The 19212-nt window shown below is 43.6% G+C and overlaps 1 pseudogene; it reads right to left on the bottom strand.

Moving 5' to 3' along the window:
- Positions 1 to 309: 309 nt before the first annotated feature.
- LOC116826307 (E3 ubiquitin-protein ligase Mdm2-like) lies at positions 310 to 18523 on the bottom strand (annotated as a pseudogene).
- Between the last annotated feature and the right edge of the window lie 689 nt (positions 18524 to 19212).

The following is a 19212-nucleotide window of genomic DNA, read 5'->3' as shown; positions in this document are numbered from 1 at the left end:
TGATCTGCTTGTGATGTGCAAATCTTGATAGGCTAGATCCCCTAACATGGAAATAAGTTTCAGGAATTTGGGTATTTTAATATCCCCCCAAATACCGAATGAAGAAAAACGATCAATTTTAGTGCTATTTTTTTAAGATCAACTTTTCACTACATCAAAAGAAAGAAGAAAACACCCCAAATACATATTTAGTTAAACATACAAAAAGGCTTCTTACTCTCTTACTTGTACAAGTCTATGGAAGCTTGTAATGAAGCCTGTGTGGAAGGTCTGCTGAAGCTTTGTTGCATAGTTATGCCGAAGTTCCTTCTAATTAAAGTAAGTTAGCACAATCATCTCAATTGGCTGTCTGCAGACCGGACAGGGTTTATTCCGCTTTTGCAGTTTTCTTGCACAAGTAAAACACAATATAAGATGTCCTGTCTTGCCATGAACTATGCAGCCATTTCTAGGCCTGCTCTGACATATGACACAGGGCTCTATGCTGGAAAGGGGTAGGCTGCATTCTGTACTATCCTCTCTGTCTTCTGTCTTTTTTCTCAGGTTCTTGGCGATCCTCTTGGCTGCTACAAAAGATACTCCTAGATGTAGATGGCTGAGAGCATTCTTCACTTTTCTTGGATTCAGAAGGTTGTGCTGTTGTATCCTCACTGTCTTCAACACTCAGTTCTTTATCTTCATTCATTTTCACTTTCTTACAGTTGGGAACATCAAAACCCTCGTCATGCTCTAGCTGTGTGGAACTTTCCAATTTTCGCTTTTCAGGTTTGTCATTCTTTCCATCAGGAAACCAGTCCTCAGAATGAAAAGCCCAGCACCTGGGGCAAGGCTGTGGAAAGGGAGGGTTCATTTCATTGAATTTAGTGCACTTCCAATAATCCTTTAGTGAATTAAAAGTCAAAGTTAAACTATTTTCATTCCTACTATTACTGAAAAAAATTAAAGGAGATTATAGTTTCTTTATGTTACTGCTAAAGTATTTACTCAATACTTGTAAACAAAATTGATCAATATCCACTGAATTCATTCATGATCCAAGTCTTGGTTTTCATCTCACAGACTTGTGATTTTTTATGAACCAAGAATTTACTCACAGCTAGTGAAATTTCAGGATCTTCATCAAATGAATCAGCATCACTCTCTTCAGTCTGATATATCGTCACCTGATATATCTCATGGAAGAAAATGTATTTTAACTTCCTTTTACTTGTTTTTTAATTGTAAACAATTTATTAAAAAAACAACTGTCACGGTTCCCTCCCCACTCTAAACTCTATGGTACAGATGTGGGGACTCGCATGAAATACTCCCTAAGCTTATTTCTACCAGCTTAGCTTAAAAACTCCCCAAGGCACAAATTCTCCCTTGTACCTTGGATTATGTAAATGCTGCCACCACCAAGTGATTAGACAAAACTCAGGGAAAGGAAAAATTGGAGATCCTACTCCTCCCTAATATCCCCCCCAAGCCCTACACCCCCTTACCTGGGGAGGCCTGAGAATAAACAAACAAGATGAGCACAGACCAACCTGGGGTTTTTAGGACACTTAAAAATCCAATTAGATTCTTAAAAAAATAGAACTTTCTTAGAAAGAAAAATGGTCAAAGCAGCACCTCTGTAAAATTAGAATGGAAGCTAATCTCACAGGGCAACCAGATTAGCTCTGGGCAAAACTTTAAGGTTACAAAAAGAAAACCAGGAATACACCTTCCTCTCAGCACAGAGAAAAATCACAAGGCAAAACAAAAGCTAATGCATTCCCTGGCTAGTACTTACTAATTCCAATGGAGTTGGATTACTTGCTTTCTTCATCTGTCTCTGGCAAGCACCCAGAACAGACAGACAAAGCCTCCTCCCCCAGAATGAAAGTATCTTGTCCCCTTACTGGTCCTTTTGGTCAGGTGCCAGCCAGGTTACCTGAGCTTCTTAACCCTTTACTAGTAAAAGGATTCTGTGCCTCTGGCCAGGAGGGATGTTAGAGTACTGTATACAGGAAGGTTGTTACCCTCAGTATAACACAGAAAACTCAGTATAAAGAATGGCAGTAGATATTTGCCATACAGCACATACAGTCATGAAAGATGATTATGGAAATATTTCACATTGCATTTCAACAAAATGCTTCTGCTATAACAGTTCAGATGTGGGGGGGGGAGAGAAAGAAATATACATGCCTCATCATCTTCATCTGTGAACTCTTGTCCTTCTTCATTATGGCTATAATCTTCGGAAGAAATAGACTCAACTTCAAAGTCAACACTGAACTGGTCTGAAACATCACCCTGGTCAAAGCAATCAGAGTTTTTGCTTCATGAACTGGCATGAAGATCCAGAATAAAACGGGCGGGGGAGAGAATATATTTCACTTCATTAATACATTCTTATGTCTCCTCCTGCCATATGTGTATTTAAACATAGCAGAAAAGAGAAACATTGTTTAAATGGCTACTGGCCAGAGATAATAGTCATGTGTCAGCCAAGTACCTCATAGCAATTGAGATGCTGGGACTTCTGCTGTAGTTGCACAATTTAGAAATATATTATTGTACTTATAAAACCTTTACAAATATTTTTCAATGAATGAAAAGAACATTGGAACTGGCTCCAAAACTAGTATGTTGTAACACAACACAAGTGAAGTTTGAACTTACTGTTACTAACATTTAAAATATACAAAAAAGCACATGATATTTTGCGTGAATTTAACAAGAAATATTTCATTCTGTGGACTGAAATGTTAGAATTGTTAAAGCATCTTTCATCAAATCTCAAAATGCTTTAACAAAGGTGTGTAAATATTAACCCCCATTTTACAGATTGGAAACTGAAACAAGTGTAAATAACTTACTCTAACCACTAAACGCACTCTCGCTGGGAATACAGATATTCATACACAATTCAGAGGTACAACTTTTCTTTTTCTACTGTACCAAGGGCTAAGAATTCATTGGTTTTGCTTCCTTATCTAAATATTCATAACGAAGAGTTAAGAAAATTCCATTTCTTAAGTTTTGTGATCCAAGCCACATAAAATACAACACTCGGGTTCTCTGCTATCACTAGAACCATTATTTGTTTCAAATATTAATGTAATAGCCAAGATGCATGTCTGAGAACTCAACATCAATAAAAGTACATCTTGCTTACAGGACCTGCAGAGTCTAGGAGCGGTCGCTGTCGCTTCCTTCACAGGATAGCTCACTTATAACACCCTGAGAAAGACTGTCATCACATGTGAGCGAACTGCTGGCTGAATTATACCATTGTCTTCTTTCACTAGGTTGTTCATCTGAAGAACTTTCTTCTGTGTCAGAGAGAAAAAGCATATTAATCCAAAGGCATTTTATGAAGTGTACAATGTTACGTGCATTTTAGTAGATGTTTAAACTGGATTTTACTTATTCAGAACTTCATTATAATTATTTAGGGCTTTTCCAAATGGTAAATTAAATAAAGGCACCTGACCTATTTTAAAAAGACAATGAAACACATTCTTGCCATATTCCTAAAAGAAAATGGTGTCAAATGGGCAAAAGACTGACATTTCTGAGGGGTTTTTTTGTTGACCGGCCCATCATTAAGATATATGAATGGTAATTTTCCCAGGCAGTAGATACCATGATTAAGGAATCATAAGAATGAACTCCTGGCCACGTGTGGAAATCAAGGATTTTATTTTAGCTTTGCATGCAACAGTATATTTACTGGTATCAGCATTTCTATTACAACTGCAATTTGTGGACATATAAAAGTCCACACTAAAAATTCCTTCAAGGCTAAAACATGATGTTCAAGATGTCAACTGTGGAAACATTGTTTTAAGCTGAAGAACTCAAAAATACTGCTTTTTGGATGTTTCTGACATTTTGGACTCCGGTAGCATGGAGGGAATGAGTAGGGAATCAGCATTTTGAGGATAAATGTATCAAAATTCAACCCCATCAACATTAAGAAAAGGCATTATAAAAGAACTTGACAAAGACTTAAAAAGCAGCTGCCAAGTCAGTGTGTAATAATGCAGGGGAGTGAAATTCCCTACCAGGGTTGGCAAATTGGTTCAGTGACCATTCAGCACAGGCTGCGGCCGCCTACAGGTGTTGTGACAAAGTTCCTCCTCTACCTTGGTGGGTCCTGCGCTTAATGGCAGATTTGCTCACCTCACAGATCTTCCCCACAGTCTGTATCAACTCCTCCTGTGTCTGATCAGGACTTCGGAGGTTTGAGGGGAACCCAGGCCCACCCTCTACTCCGTATTCCAGCCCAGGGCCCTGTGGATCGCAGCTGTCTGTAGTGCCTCCTGGAACAGCTGCATGACAGCTACAACTCCCTGGGCTACTTCCCCATGGCCTCCTCCAAACACCTGCTTTGTCCTCACCACAGGACCTTCCTCCTGGTGTCTGATAACACTTGTACTTGGTAGTCCTCCAGCAGCACAGCCTCTCCCTCCCAGCTCCTCACACGCACTTCCCCCCATGACTGGAGTGAGCTCCTTTTTAAACCCAGGTGACCTGATTAGCCTGCCTTGATTGGCTGCAGGTCTTCTAATCAGCCGGTCTGCATTAATTGCTTCTAGCAAAATCCTGATTACTCCAGTCAGCCCCTGCTCTGGTCACTCAGGGAACAGAAAACTGCTCAGCCAGTGACCAGTATGTTTGCCCTCTACCAGACTCCTGTACCCCACCGGTCTGGGTCTGTCACAGTGTCTTATTCCAAACTCACTCTATTGCCCAATTCTTTCTTTCACTGTAAACAAAAGTTTGAAAAATCCCCCCCGGTGCCTCTAAGCCTGGCATCTTTAGTTTTAAAAGAAAAAAACACTACCACTTGTACATACTTTGTGACTCCACTTACTTTCCCTTGGTGCTTCTTGGCTCAATCTCTCTCTTTTCCTTTTGCACCCTGAGAACCCAAACCTTCAAACTTAGATGCCCCCAGGCGCAACCATTGCTCCTGTCCATCGTTGTCCTCATTAAGTTGTCATCTCTCCATGAGGTACCGATAACATGCCAACAGACAGTTTCTAAACATTTACAGCTTAAAAGAATGTTTCCACAGCTGACATCTTAACATTCCAATGTAACGAGCATAATGGTTTAAGGGGAAGATGTGACGAAGTGGAACTGTTCTTAACGTCCAAGTGGGACTGTTCTTAATGTTTCCTCTGAATACCGAGGGGGTGTCTCAGTTTCCCCAATGCATTTCTTAAGTCTCTAGGTGGTGGGTTAAGGGGGTGTAATTCTTGCAGAGCAAAGGGCCAGTGCACACAAATGCCCAAAACTCTGTCTCCTGGCAACTAAGAGCTGGGGCCCTTACCCCCCTGCAATGACCTAGCTAAAGATGTTGGAGAACAAGGGAATCAGGTGACCTCCTGGTCTGGGAAAGGAAAAAGCCCAGAGGAGGAGGGGGCTCGAGGGTTTCTCCATTTGGAGCTGGCAGGGGACGTGGAGTGAGTGCAGACGTGGGTGTCTGACTCACTGCCCCCTAGAATTGACCCGACTGAAGGGTCCGGTTCGCTGTACCTACAAGCTCTGTTTTAGACCGTGTGCCTATCATCGAATAAACCTCTGTCTTACTGGTTGGCTAAGAGTAACGACTGACTGCGAAGTGGGGGTGCAGGACCCTCTGGCTTCCCCAGGACCCCATCTAGGCAGAATCGCTGTGGGAAGCTCACGGAGGGGCATATGCTGAATGCCCCAAAGTCAAACCCAGGGAGGTGGAAGCTGTGGAAGCTTCTTGCCCTGAAGAAAGTCTGCTCAGAGAGAGGAGACTTCACCAGAGTCCTGACTATCTTCATAGGCAGCAGTTCCAGAGCAGCGCCCTGGGGACTCGGTGACAGAAGATTTCCTAGAAACTAAAACAAACACTGTACATAAAAACACGATATGAAAAGAATTTTAAGGCTATAATAAACTGACAAATGGATGCAAAAACAGTTAATAATTAAGCTTGCAATAAGCAGGCACAACAGAACACCTTTTTCATCCTTTCACCAGTTGAAGTTACAACATTAAAGAGTTCTTTGAATGTAGTGTGAATGGCTTAGAAATGCAGCACAATTTTACGATAGGCTAGGATGACTGCAGCCTAAATAATACAAAGATAAGCATATCTGATTTCAGAGTAGCAGCCGATGAAGTGGGTTTTCGCCCACGAAAGCTTATTCTCAAATCAATTTATTAGTCTCTAAGGTGCCACATGTACTCCTGGTCTTTAAGCATATCAGAAATACCTTACATAGATCAAGCAACTGAACAAAATATCACTGAACACAGGAAAACACAATATACAATCATAGTGTGTGACGGGTTGGATCACAGAAAGCCTCTTGGGAGCTGCCACCCGATGTGCCAAAAGTACTTCTACCCCTGCCTTCCCCGCCAGCTCGGGGCCCCAGCACCCTGTCTTGCTGAGCCAGACATTCCTGTCTGCTCCAACACAGACGCAGGGTCTGAATTCCTTGTCCCAAAGCTGAAGGTTTACCTGAAAGCAGCTCACAGAAGTGTGTTTGTCTTTAACACTCAGATGCCCAGCTCCCAATGGGGGTCTAAACCCAAATAAATCTGTTTCACTCTGTATGAAGCTTATAAAGGGTAAACTCATCAACTGTTCTCCCTCTATAACACTGGCAGAGAGATATGCATCGCTGTTTGCTCCCCCAGGTATTAATAGATACTCTGGGTTAATTAATAAATAAACAAGTGATTTTATTAAATACAAGAAGTAGGATTTAAGTGGTTCCAAGTAGTAACAGACAGAACAAAGTAAGTCATCAAGCAAAACAAAAGAAAATGGGCAAATTGATGTCTAATCAAACTGAATACAGATATCAGAGGGGTAGCCATGTTAGTTTGGATCTGTAAAAGCGACAAAGAGTTCTGTAGCACCTTATAGACTAATAAACGGATTGGAGCATGAGCTTTCGAGCATCTGACGAAGTGGGTATTCACCCACGAAAGCCCACGCTCCAATCCATTTGTTAGTCTATCAGGTGCCACAGAAGTCTTTGCCGCTGAATACAGATAAGATCCTCGCTGGCTCCAGAATGCTCCCTACCCCTTGTTCCAGTTTCTTCCAAGTATCCAGGGGATGGGGAAGCTCCCTCTTTAGCCAGCTGAAGACAAAATGGAGGGGTCTCCCACGGGTTTCAATAGACTTTCTCTTGTGGGTGGAGACCCCCTCCTCTCTCCTATGCAACGTCCAGCTCCAAGATGGAGTTCTGGAGTCACCTGGGCAAGTCACATGTCCATGCATGACACTCAGTTTCTTACCAGGTAGAGCCTTTGTCCACATGGTATCCTGTTTGGCTCCAGGAAGACTTCCTATGTGGATTGGAGCATTCTGAGATGCATTGTTCCCCAAGTGCTTCCTGATTGGGTACTTAACCTTGTGAATTCCTTCCTAAAGGAGCTGACCAAATGTCTCACAAAGCTTACTTAGCAATCTAGCAAGTATTCAGCCAATATTCTTAACCTCAAGCACAGAATGATGTGTGTACACAAACAGGACAGCTAGATATAGCAGACCATAACTTTTACAGAGATATATTACATGGCACAGGCCGCACAAAATATAGTCCATTGATGTCATATTCCCATAAAGCCTTATGGGAGGTGCTGTCACACCCACCCCTGAGTTTACTGCCAGAGACTCGGACGCTGTCCATGGTGGAGGCAGTACCTGTAAAATTCCTCTTTGCCTTTGGTCACACTCCTTTGCAGTACCTTGACTCTATACAATGTCATTCCTAGGAGTTCTAGCTAGTTTTGGGGTTCCTGGTCCCCAGAGGCCTGAAAACAGGTCGGGGTGTAGGATTGCTAACAGAATGCAGACAGCAATATCTGTTAAAGTGTAGGTGTCTTGACATTTAGTCACCAACGCCATGAGGCCGTGTGCCTCAGTTTCCTCTTCTACACAACGGCATGGGCCTTTTATGCTTTTGCTGCTGTGCCAAGCTTCCAGTCCGTTTACAGGTATAGGCTGAAAAGTATCATGCTTGTGGGGTGTCTTGTCACCATCCCTAGCATGTACAACAGTTTCTTCCAGAAATCCGGTATGTCCCACATTGTAAAAGGCTTTATGAAGTATGAATTCCTTTGTTTTATCCATAGGTGAACGAGCAGAAGACACAAGGTTAACAGCAAATCTATGCTGGACAGGCTTCGTTCACTCAATTTGACTTGTTTAGTTTCTGTTGCATTTTCCCAGTTCTCTCTGCCCTCTGGTACACACTCTGGTGCAGATTCTTCTGCCTCTTTGGGAAGGCTTCTAATTCAGGGCTGTGTTTGGGGCTTTGGCCAGGAAAGGGTGCACTGCAACCATGCCTGATTTCAACCCTTCCCTCTGGAATTTCTCTGTGACGGACCCCACACACTTGTGAAGCTCCACCCATGCAGAGATCCCTCCCACCCCCAATCTTGGAGGGAGAGTTTGATCTCTTACAAGTCTAGCAACAACAACATCTTTCAATGGGGTGCTCTGGACCCCTTTGGGCACCCCAATTTCTGTTCCCAACAGGACAGTTGGAGGGACCCCCCCCACCCGCACCCCAGGAGACCTCACCCTCTGGTTTCCCTTAAAACCTGATCCACAGGAGAGGGGCCTGGCATTTGAAATGCAGACTTTTCATCCTCCTTCTGGGAAAATCCCTCCCTACAAAAGGTGGGGGACTCTCTGCCCCCCCTTCCCTCTGGGCTCCCGTTTGGGTCAGACACCCCTGTGTCCTCCAAAAGGGCAGGTGACCCTGCTCCAGCTGTGGGCTCACAGCTACCAGCCATGGCAGACCTTTCACTGGCCAGCAAAATCCCCCTCCCCCTTTCACTCAGGTTGGGCTGGCACCCAGCTACAGAGTCCTTGGGGGTCTGTTCCCACTTCAGTGGTCACCAGGACCCCAACTTCCACCTTTGGGACACATATGTCTCTGTGCACCCCAGGGCAGGCCCTGCCCGCTGCTGACCTGCAACTTCCTGGCAGTCAGCAGCCAGGTGGCTTCCTTGTTACAAGTTGGTACATCCCCCTCCCCCGGGGAGATGATTACGGGACAGGAGCTGGCTTTGTCCAGCCCCTCCCTCTGGAACTTGCCTGGAGCCCTCGGGCTGCAGGAACTGGCCACAACCATTCTTGCCCCCAAACCTGCATCCTTTACTGCTGCAGAGGAATCTAAGAGACACCCTCCTATTCCCCCAGCAGTCCCTGTGACTTCACCCCTGCCCCCACCCTCCCAGGGATGTTAGCACAAGATTCCTGCTCCCTGCTAACCAACCCTGGGACAAATTCTACCACACTGAAGAAATCATTCCCGAGTAGAAATGATGCAAAATTGTCTGCCACGGTTCCAACAGTCAGTTCAGCCTGCAAATCCCCAGTTTGCATGTGTACCTTAGCTAAAGCTGCAAGGACTTTGTAACCCCCAACCAGCTCTAATTCTGCCATTTTACCTGACAACAAATCCTCCTTCTGGATCAGGTCCCTCCTGACCACAGAAATCTCAGCACCCGTGTCCCTCAATCCCAGAAGCACTTTTCCATTCAATTTAACAGCATGCATATGCTCATTGCTTGGTTGTGTGGAAGCAAAACTTTACAGATCCTGTGTGGAGAGAGGCAGCAGCTGGGCTCTGAGAAGCAGCAGCTTCATGTGTTACTTGCAGCTTGTTCCCACTCAGCACGGGACACTTATTCCTCAGGTGCTCAGTGGACTTACAATGCTAGCACCTCTTGGGCTCTCTGCTTCCACAGGAAATTTGGGACCAGTACCAGGGGAATGTGGAGGTGACAGCCCAGCCTCCTTCTTCCCGGGGGCAAAACGGTGATTCTGCTTTCCCCCAACCTGGACCCCTCTGCCAGTGCTTTATGTTTGACTGCAGCTAGTGCTTGCTCATAAGAGTCTGCAAGCCCAGCTACTTCACCCACTGCATCCACCTTTTGGGCCCACAAATACTGTTTTACATCATCACTGCACATATTCAGGAATTGTTCCTGGGTAACCACATCACACATCCCTTCAAAGCTTCCAGTGCCTTTCCTCCGCACCTACTGATCTACCAAATCTCTCATTTCATTGGCATAAGCCACTTTACTCAATCCAGATGTGGAGATAGCAGCAACTTCCTGGCAGTCAGCAGCCAGGGCCACTGTGATGAGTTGGATCACAGAAACCCCTTTGGGAGCTGCTACCCGGTGTGCCAAGGCTACTATTGCCCCCTGCTTTCCCTGCCAAAAGTTATAATCTGGGGGCTGTCTGAAGAGTTACGGGACATTAGTTTGATAGTCTCAGGGCTGGGTGTGAAAAGATGTCCACATCACAAAGAAAACACTGCTGATACCCTTGTTGGTGACATCAGTATAAAGGCAGAGGACTGAACAGGCGTGGAGACTGAGTTACAATATCACCCGACTAGCAGATCAGGACTGACCCATGCTGGTGAGGTTATTACATGTATTATCATGGCACCTACAAGCCTTAGTCGCTCACCAGAGCCTCAGTGTGCTGGGACAGTGGTTTGCAACCTGTGGGCCACAGACCCCTAGGGGTATGCAGACTACGTCAAAGATTTCCAAAGGGATGTGTATGTGCAGTCAAAAATGTTTAGGGTTCACAAATGAAAAAAAGATTGAAAACTGCTGTGCTAGGAGATGTACAAACATGTGGGGAAGTCTATATTGCCATTACCCTGTGTAACAGGGTGCTGCTTAAGAGGCACTGAACCAGCCCCTGTTAGCTCACAACCTGCTAGCATAGCTCCTATCAAGGGGAACTGGCTGGAGCTGGCAGTGTGTGGCTCATTAAACGGCCTGAGAGCAATCACCTGTGAGCCTGCTGAGAGGAAGGCCTCTAAAACTGGCAGGAAGGAAGTAGGAGGAAGGAACAGGAAAGTGCGGAATGAGGGCCTGTAAGAGCAAGCTGTTCCCTGAGGGGCTACCTGACTGGTATTGCATTGTATATACGTGGTGGTGGGAAAAGACTGGAAATAAAAGCAGCAGAGAATCCTGAGGCACCTTATAGACTAACAGATGTTTTGGAGCATGAGCTTTTGTGGATGAATACCCACTTCGTCGGATGCATGTAGTGGAAATTTCTAGGGGCAGGTGTATAAAAAAAAATTCTCCTCTCACCCCTATGGGTGGTATGTGTCTTCCTCAACCTCGGGTCCTCTACCAGAGGCCTGGGAGTTTGAGGGTTCTGCGCAGTATCTTAGCTGTTCCTAGCACTGCACTCTTCTGGACAGAGAGCTCTGATGTTCTTACCGGGATCTATTGGAGCCACTCACCCAGCTTAGAGTCACAGCCCTGAGTGCTCCTACCACCACTGGACCACTTTGGCCTTCAATTTCCACATCCTCTTCAGTTCCTCTTTCAGGCCGGTACTTCTCCAGCTTCTCATATTCCTCTCCTGATGTTGCTGTCACTTGGCACTGCTATATCTATCACCACCGCTGTCTTCTGGTCCTTGTCTATTATCACGATGTCTGTTGATTGGCCAGTACCTGCCTGTCCGTCATGGATCTGGAAGTCCCAAGAACTTAGCCCTGCTATTCTCCACAACTTTCTGTGGAATCTCCATCTGGTCTTGGGAGGTCTAGCCCATATGCTGTGCAGAGTTCCTGTACACAATGCCAGCCACTGGTTGTGCTGCGTCAGATTGCTGTTCCTGCCTGCATCTTACACCGACCCAGCCATATGTTTGGATTGTCTCTGAGGACTCTGCACAGTCTGCACCTGGTCCTCTCTAGTGTGGTAGACTCCTCTGCTTTCAATGGATCTGTGCTCAGTGCCTGTTCCTGTGCTGCTATGATCAGTGCCACAGTGCTGTCTTTTAGGCCAGCCCTTTCCAGCCACTGGTAGGATTTCCCAATGCAGCCACCTCAGCTATCTTCGATGGTACATCCCATGCAGGGTCTTGTCTTGCCCAGTGGCACTTCTTCTGCTTGTCTTCTCCCATGTCTGCTGCTGCTCAGCATTCTCTCAGCAGCTCATCTCTTGGAGGGCCATCATACTGATGTACTCCTGGATGTTCTGGTTTCGTCAGGACAGTGGCTTGACGCTCACCAAGCCCGCCCGCCTTCTTTCGGGCGGTATACAGTCTCTGGGTGTTGGACTTGGGTGGAAACCTCGTGCATTATGAGGAGCTTCCGGGTCTTCACATCGGCACCTCCATTCCTCCTTTGGCCAGCTCACATACGGCAGGGTATCTGATGACCGCGGGCGTATCTGTTGATGGCGTGGATCTTGTTCTTACCACTGAGCTGGCTCTTCAGGCCTGTCTTATCCTTTGGTGACACTTGGATGTTGCTGTCTTCCCTTGCCTCTCATCGTGGTTTCCATGTGACTGTGGACGCCAAGGTACTTTGAGCTGGGTCTGTAGTCTGCTATGTGGCCGCGGTAGTTCCACCCATCAGTCTTGACTACCTTCCCTCTCTTCACTACCATCCGGCCCACACTCTCCAGTCCGAATGACTCCGATATCTCACTGTAAGATCCGCGTCAGGTGGATTAGCGAGTCGATGTCTTGTTCATTCTCAGCATCAGCTTTGATGTCATCCTGTAGAGGAGTGGGCTAATGTAGTTCACTCCTGAACCTGTACCCATAAGTCCTGTGATTATCTGGCTGAGGGGTTTAAGCCTATGCAGAACAGCAGGCAGGGACAGTGCATCACTTGGTATTCTGCACATTGATGGCCACTTGTGCAAGCTGTCCTTGAATTACTTCCAGTGTTGTCTTCCATAGTCATTTGCAGTTCTTGAGGGAAGGTCCTTAGTGTCCTGTTGACTTTAGTATAGCGCCAGACATTCACAGATCACGCTGTGGCATTGAGTCGTAGGCTTTCCTGTAGTCATCCAGGCTGTGCTCAGATTGGTCTGTCTAGACCTTGAGTCTTGGGCGACTGCTTTATCTATGAGCAACTGGTGTTTTGAGCTCTGGTGTCGTTCCCAATGCCCTTGCGACTGTGCTCATGTGACTGGCCCATGGTCCTGTAGCTTGGCGGCTATGATGCCTGATAAGACTTTCATGTCGTGGGGAGGCAGGTTATTGGCCGGCAGTTGGACGGTTCTGTTCCCTTGCAGGGTCTTTCATGACAGTACTGTCCTTCCTTGTGTTAGCCAGTTGGGTGGAGCTGCTGGCTAGCAGCTGGTTCATCGTGTGTGCTCAGGCATTCATGCACTGCCGTTAGTTTTTTAGCCAGCAGGTGTGGATCATGTCTTTCAGGTGCTGTCCAGCTTTCATGTTCTTGACCCGCCCTGGATGTCTTCTACTGTGATGTGACTGGTTTCTGTTTGGGAGATTGCTGTGCTCCGTTCTCAGGTCTGCAGGCACTTTGCACTGGTGTTATGAGTCTTCTCTTTCTCCATATGTCTTCCAGTACTGTTCAGTTTCTGCTGCTGGTGGCTCGGGTTTTGTGTTGTTGCACTGCAGTTGGGAGCTACACCTTGGATTGGTTCTTTGGAGAACAGGGCATTACTTTTTTGGCCTCTGCTTCTCTAGTGTATCTCCTTAGCCTGGTAGCCAGTTGCTGTGAGCCTTTGTTTAGCAGTCTCTAGGGCTTCAGATGGAGTCAGGCCCATGTATTTTTCAGTAGCCAAGTCTTACCTTAATCTCTACACCCTTCTGTAGTTCCACCAGCTGACTAACTTCTTCTCGGTCACCTTGATCTTGTCCTCCAACCTCATTTCCAGGTGGGTACATACTGTTGTTCTTCTTGATCGTGTACCAAGCATCTCCAGGATTACAGAGCTGCAGCATATGCCAATTCATTGGTTTGAGTTATGGTGGAGTAGATTGTCATGAGGGCTGTATTGGCATCTTCTAACATACTATCTGATGGTACTTTTCCACTGAGCCTTGGTAATCGTCTCGAGGATTGGACTGTAGCTAGTTTCTCCATATTCTTGCCTCATATCAGCTTATATTCATATATATATCTAGCAAGCAAGCTGAGATAACGAGTTAGTTCAATCAGGAGGATGAGGCCCTGTTCTAGCAGTTGAGGTGTGAAAACCAAGAGAGGAGAAACTGGTTCTGTAGTTGGCAACCATTCACAGTCTTTGTTCAATCCTGACTGATGGTGTCAAATTTGCAGTTGAACTGAAGCTCAGCAGTTTCTCTCTTTGAAGTCTGTCCTGAAGTTTTTTTGCTGGCAGGATGGCACCTTAAGGTCTGCTATAGTGTTCCAGGGGGTGAAGTGCTCTCCTACAGTTTTTGTATATTGCCACTCCTAATGTCTGATTTGTGCCCATTTATCCTTTTCCTAGACTGTCCAGTTTGGCCGATGTAATAGCAGAGGGGCATTGCTGGCATATGATGGCGTATATTACATTGTGGATGTACAGGTGAATGAACCGGTGATGGTGAGGCTGATCTGAACCTTCAGGACCAGACTTCAAGAGAAAACTGCTGAGCTTCAGTTCAACTGCAAATTTGACACCATCAGCTCAGGATTGAACAAGACTGTGAATGGCTTGCCACTCACTCAGAACCAGTTTCTCCTCTCTTGGTTTCACACCTCAGCGTCTAGAACAGGGCCTCATCCTCCTGATTGAACTACCTCATTATCTCTAGCTTGCTTGCTAGCATATGTATACCTGCCCCTGGAAATTTCCACTACATGCATCCGACGAAGTGGGTATTCACCCACAAAAGCTCATGCTCCAAAACGTCTGTTAGTCTATAAGGTGCCACAGGATTCTCTGCTGCTTTTACAGATCCAGACTAACACGGTTAGCCCTCTGATACTGGAAATAAAAGGGCACTGGTGTGTGAAAGAGTGGTCTCCAGCGAATTTGTACCGCAAGCAATGAAGCGCTCGAACACACCCACATTGTATCTATTCTATGGATTAGCAGAGCTGCTCATTCTCCAGGGCTGTTAATGTGGTACCTTTCACAATGGTGAAAAACATGAAAATGTGGACTCGTCCACAAAAAAATGACATGAGCCAGTGACATGCAAGTTCGCTCTAGGTGTACGTATCACATATTGAAAATCCTGCATTATAAATGTGCAAATACCGGATTCACTGAGCACCCTCCTAGAAGAGGCAGTTGGTTTAGCAGCCAAATCTGGGGATGTCTGCTCCTCGTCAGCTAACTCTTGCATGGATTCCTGTTTAACAAAAACACTAAGTAAGCAGAGTATTAATGTGGATAGGACAAAATTAATTTTCATCTTTCAACTGCATCCAAATTCAATGGTAAAGCAAACCAAGTTGTGAAACTTGAAAAAATGTGTATGTTAGATCACCTTTGGAACACTGCCTTTTTCAAGTTGGCCTCTGGTCTCATTCTCATATGGGTTTGCTTCCATAGACACTGAAAAAGAAAAATACATAAAGCAATGCATCAGAAAGGAAATCCCTGCAGGCTCAAGAGACTGCAGTGAAAAATATACTGCAAATGCTTTGTACATGTTGTTTTAAACCTTAATTCAGAGGATACTTAACATTTACAAAATCACCTCAGACTTTGAAGAAATGTTTAAGGTTTTCTTTGGAACATTACATACACAATTATAAGAAAAAAGAAATGTAACTGTGTTTGGGGATTTTTCACAGATGAAAGAATATTGGGAGAAAATATTCTTATAAATAAAACATACTTTTTAGCTAGATAGCAACATGATGACACATCACTATTTACAAGGGAACACTTACAAGGGAACACATACAAGATCCACTGGTTGCAAAAGGAGATATCAGGCTCTGCAACAGATGTTTACAATCACTAATATATTATTAAGACACAGAAATAATTGTTCTTATTACATTGCCAGAATGGACCCTGAACTACACAATGTAGTAACTACATTCTCAGACCAGATCCTGACCTACACAATACAACTAGTTATTTTCACAACAAAAGGTGTCCATTTAGAACAAAGTATAGTAAGCACATACCCTCTTTATTTGAGTAGATTTGATCTTAGATCCTTCTACTTTGCTGTTCTGGCCAAGATTTGCAAAAATAGGAGCCTAATGTTAAGCCAAAAGTCCATACATAGGCACTTGTCTGATTTTCGAGTACTGAGCACCCAGCTGCACCCACTCAAGCCAATGAAGATGTTAGGTGCTCCAGACTTTGGAAAAATCAAGCAGATTACAAGTATAAATGTAGTTTTAAGAGCCTTTTTTTTAAAAAAAAAATCACCCCCATATTTAACTTTCATTTCACTCATTTCTGAAATGTAAGTTACATCATAGCTGCATTATCCATCCTTCTCTTGCAGATGTAAATAGACCATAGTCTATTTTATGAAATTATATATGTATTTATTAAACTCATAACATCAAAATTTTTCCCTGCTTCTTTTATTGTTTATCATGTCAAGTATTACAAGAGAAATGTTAACTCAAACTAGACCGGGTAGTTAAGGATGAACCAATATTCAAATATTTTGTTTTTTAAATCTATTTCTTAGTATGATTTGAGTATGTAAAGAAAACAGCCTCAAAAAGTCTGCACATAATGCCTTTCCTGTTTCCACTGAATCCAATGAAAGTTTGGCCACTGACTTTACTGAGAACAAGTTCAAGCCCATTTGCTGCGCTAGATCCATAATCTTAAACAGTTTATTTGTAAAAGATGCAATTCACCTCCAACAATGCTATGAAAAGGGACAATAATTACATCCTCTATCAATGACTCAAGTTAACTGAATAACGCCTACAAAGTAAGTGAATACAGCTTTCAGAACTTTTGCATTAGTAAAGACCCCCGCCCAAAAGGGGGGGTCTTTCAACACTAATTTACCTTGTTGACTGACTGCTATCAAGTTTCTGAAAATCATTGAGTATATTTTCCTTGAAAGGAAACAAAACAGACATTTCATACATTATAAATTAGAAGTTCCTATTTGCTGTGGTAAGTTTAGCCAAACTAGAAGAGAGAAAGACCAAGCTGAAAACACTGATTATTTTGTGGGGTCATGATTAGAGCTGACAGGAAAAGAGCTAAGTGCATTTTAAGAAAAAGTCAAAAGGAATTAAAATGTTTCTGGTTTGCTCAAAAATTTTCACAGCATTTTTGGATGTTTTCATTTTATTCTGGTGGGGAAAATATGACCAACACTTGGGTTTTGCTTTTTTAAGCTTTCCACTCCTCTTTCACCACCCCAGTGTAAAAAGGGGAAAAAAGAGTATAAAAAGTGAAAGTGTTCCCCCTCTGCCCCACCAAAACAAACTGAAGAAACTTTAAATGGTTTTTTTCTAAAAAGTTGGGAAAAATTCAATTTTGAATTTTTTTCAAAAAATGAAAAATTTCAACAAGATCAAGAATTTTCTTCTGAACATTTCAATTTTGTCAAAAAGCCATTTCTCATTTAGCCAGCAGTTGGACCATCTCTAATCATGAGTCAAAGCATTTTTAATGGAATTTGTACAGCATTATTTCAGGGTTTAATTCAGAGAAAAATATTTTCAACTTTCAGGGCAGTGGCAAGACCCAGGTCATGCATACTGGTTCTGCAGTAATAGAACCTATTTCAGAAGGAAGTTTAGCCTGCTGCAAGGGGAAATCTTCAACCACTGTCACTTTGCACTGATGAGTTGTGTAGCTGACAGGAGAAAAATAAAAGAGTGTACGCAACTCCCTTTACTGGGCTTAGTCTCCCATGCATAAGGAGTTCATAATGGAATGGGGACAGGCTTAAGTGCTTGTATAATGTCTAAATTACATTGCTGTTACCTCAAGGGGTGGAGGAGAGAATCTCTCTTCAAAGTAGACAGAAGCCCCCAAGGTTACTGAACCTCTGAAGTTTGTGTGGCTTCTGAGCTCTGGCACTTATAGATATCAATGTGGGCTGAATCAGGCCTCCCTCTCAAAACCAGACACCTGGGCAGGGGGCATACAACTCTGACAATTCCATCTATCAAGATTTCATCAAATAAAATATGGAACAAATTGCAAACCAAAACATATGTTCAGTGTGTTACATAAGCTTCATCTGGATCTCTCGCACAAAAAATATGAAACGTTACCTGGGTTCTTTTACTGAAAAGCTTGGTTCCCCAAATAGATCTCCAAGAAGATCATCTGCACAGTGGACAATATACTGCTGTTTTTCATCATATAATTGTTTAGACATAATATATTGGCCAAGATAGAATATTACCTACAATGCAAGTCAAATTTGGAATATTAGATATATTTAGAACTTTAATGTATAAAACCAATATAAAACAACCTATTTCAACCCCCCTAAAAAGTCTATTCTCCTTTCAATCATCCCCTGCAACTCCATATTAATATTAATAGCATTATAAATAAATACTAGTTTACATAGCAGGTTTCATGTGTAGTTCTCAAAGCTATATACGGTACTCCATTTTACAGACAGAGAAATGGTGGTATAGGTGTTAAGTAACTTGAACAAGGTGACAAAGCAAGACTGTGACAAAGCCAGGAACAGAACCACCTCCCAGCTTCCACACCGATGCCCTATCCAGTACACCACATTATTTTTCTTTCATTATGGGGTAACTAATAAGTATGATAAACTTGTAAGAGTGAAATTCTGATAATTTACCTCCTTCATTGTTAAAGTGTATTTTGGGGCACCAGCAAATTTTAACAACTTCAAGAATAGTGGCTTTGGTTTAAACTGAAAGAAAAAAAAAGCAAATAACATATTTAATTTTTATAGTGCATGTCCTTCCCAAAGAGTCCAAAGCCCCATAGATTACTTGAGTATTACACCCACAAAAACTACGTTATTTACATTAAAAAATCAAGCACCTCAAAGTTAGGATATGGCAGATTTTTGGTTCCCCGTGCAACCATAATTTTGTCACTCACCCAATGCATTTACCATTCACATCAAATGAAACAGGGGTCCTGCGAAAATCTGTATGTCGTCACATAATTTAAGACTATGCCAAAATACATACACACATGGAGGCTAAAATAAGGTTGCACAGGCAACGACAGTCTTTGCAACCTAAATAAGATGTGTTTACATGCGTAGGTAATTTCCTAGGTTTTCCTTTTTAAGAAAAAAGATAAACAAATCTTATTACACGCAACTATAACAATCCTCCCTCGCCCAAATCATACACCACTACTTGGGTGTGAACTCTGAACTTTCAGACTGCTCCCCTTTGAACTACAAGACGTACGACATTACCTGGTAAGTAGAAGGCTGTTATCCCAAGGGGGGACCCAGCCTACCTCTCTTGAACCACCAGGCAGTGTGGCAGCTCCCGCCCAACATGGCACCCTCAAAGT

The sequence above is a fragment of the Chelonoidis abingdonii genome, chromosome 18 (genome assembly GCF_003597395.2).
Source record: "Chelonoidis abingdonii isolate Lonesome George chromosome 18, CheloAbing_2.0, whole genome shotgun sequence".
NCBI classification, from domain to species: Eukaryota; Metazoa; Chordata; order Testudines; family Testudinidae; genus Chelonoidis; species Chelonoidis abingdonii.
This window is presented reverse-complemented; position numbering and strand designations above follow the sequence as displayed.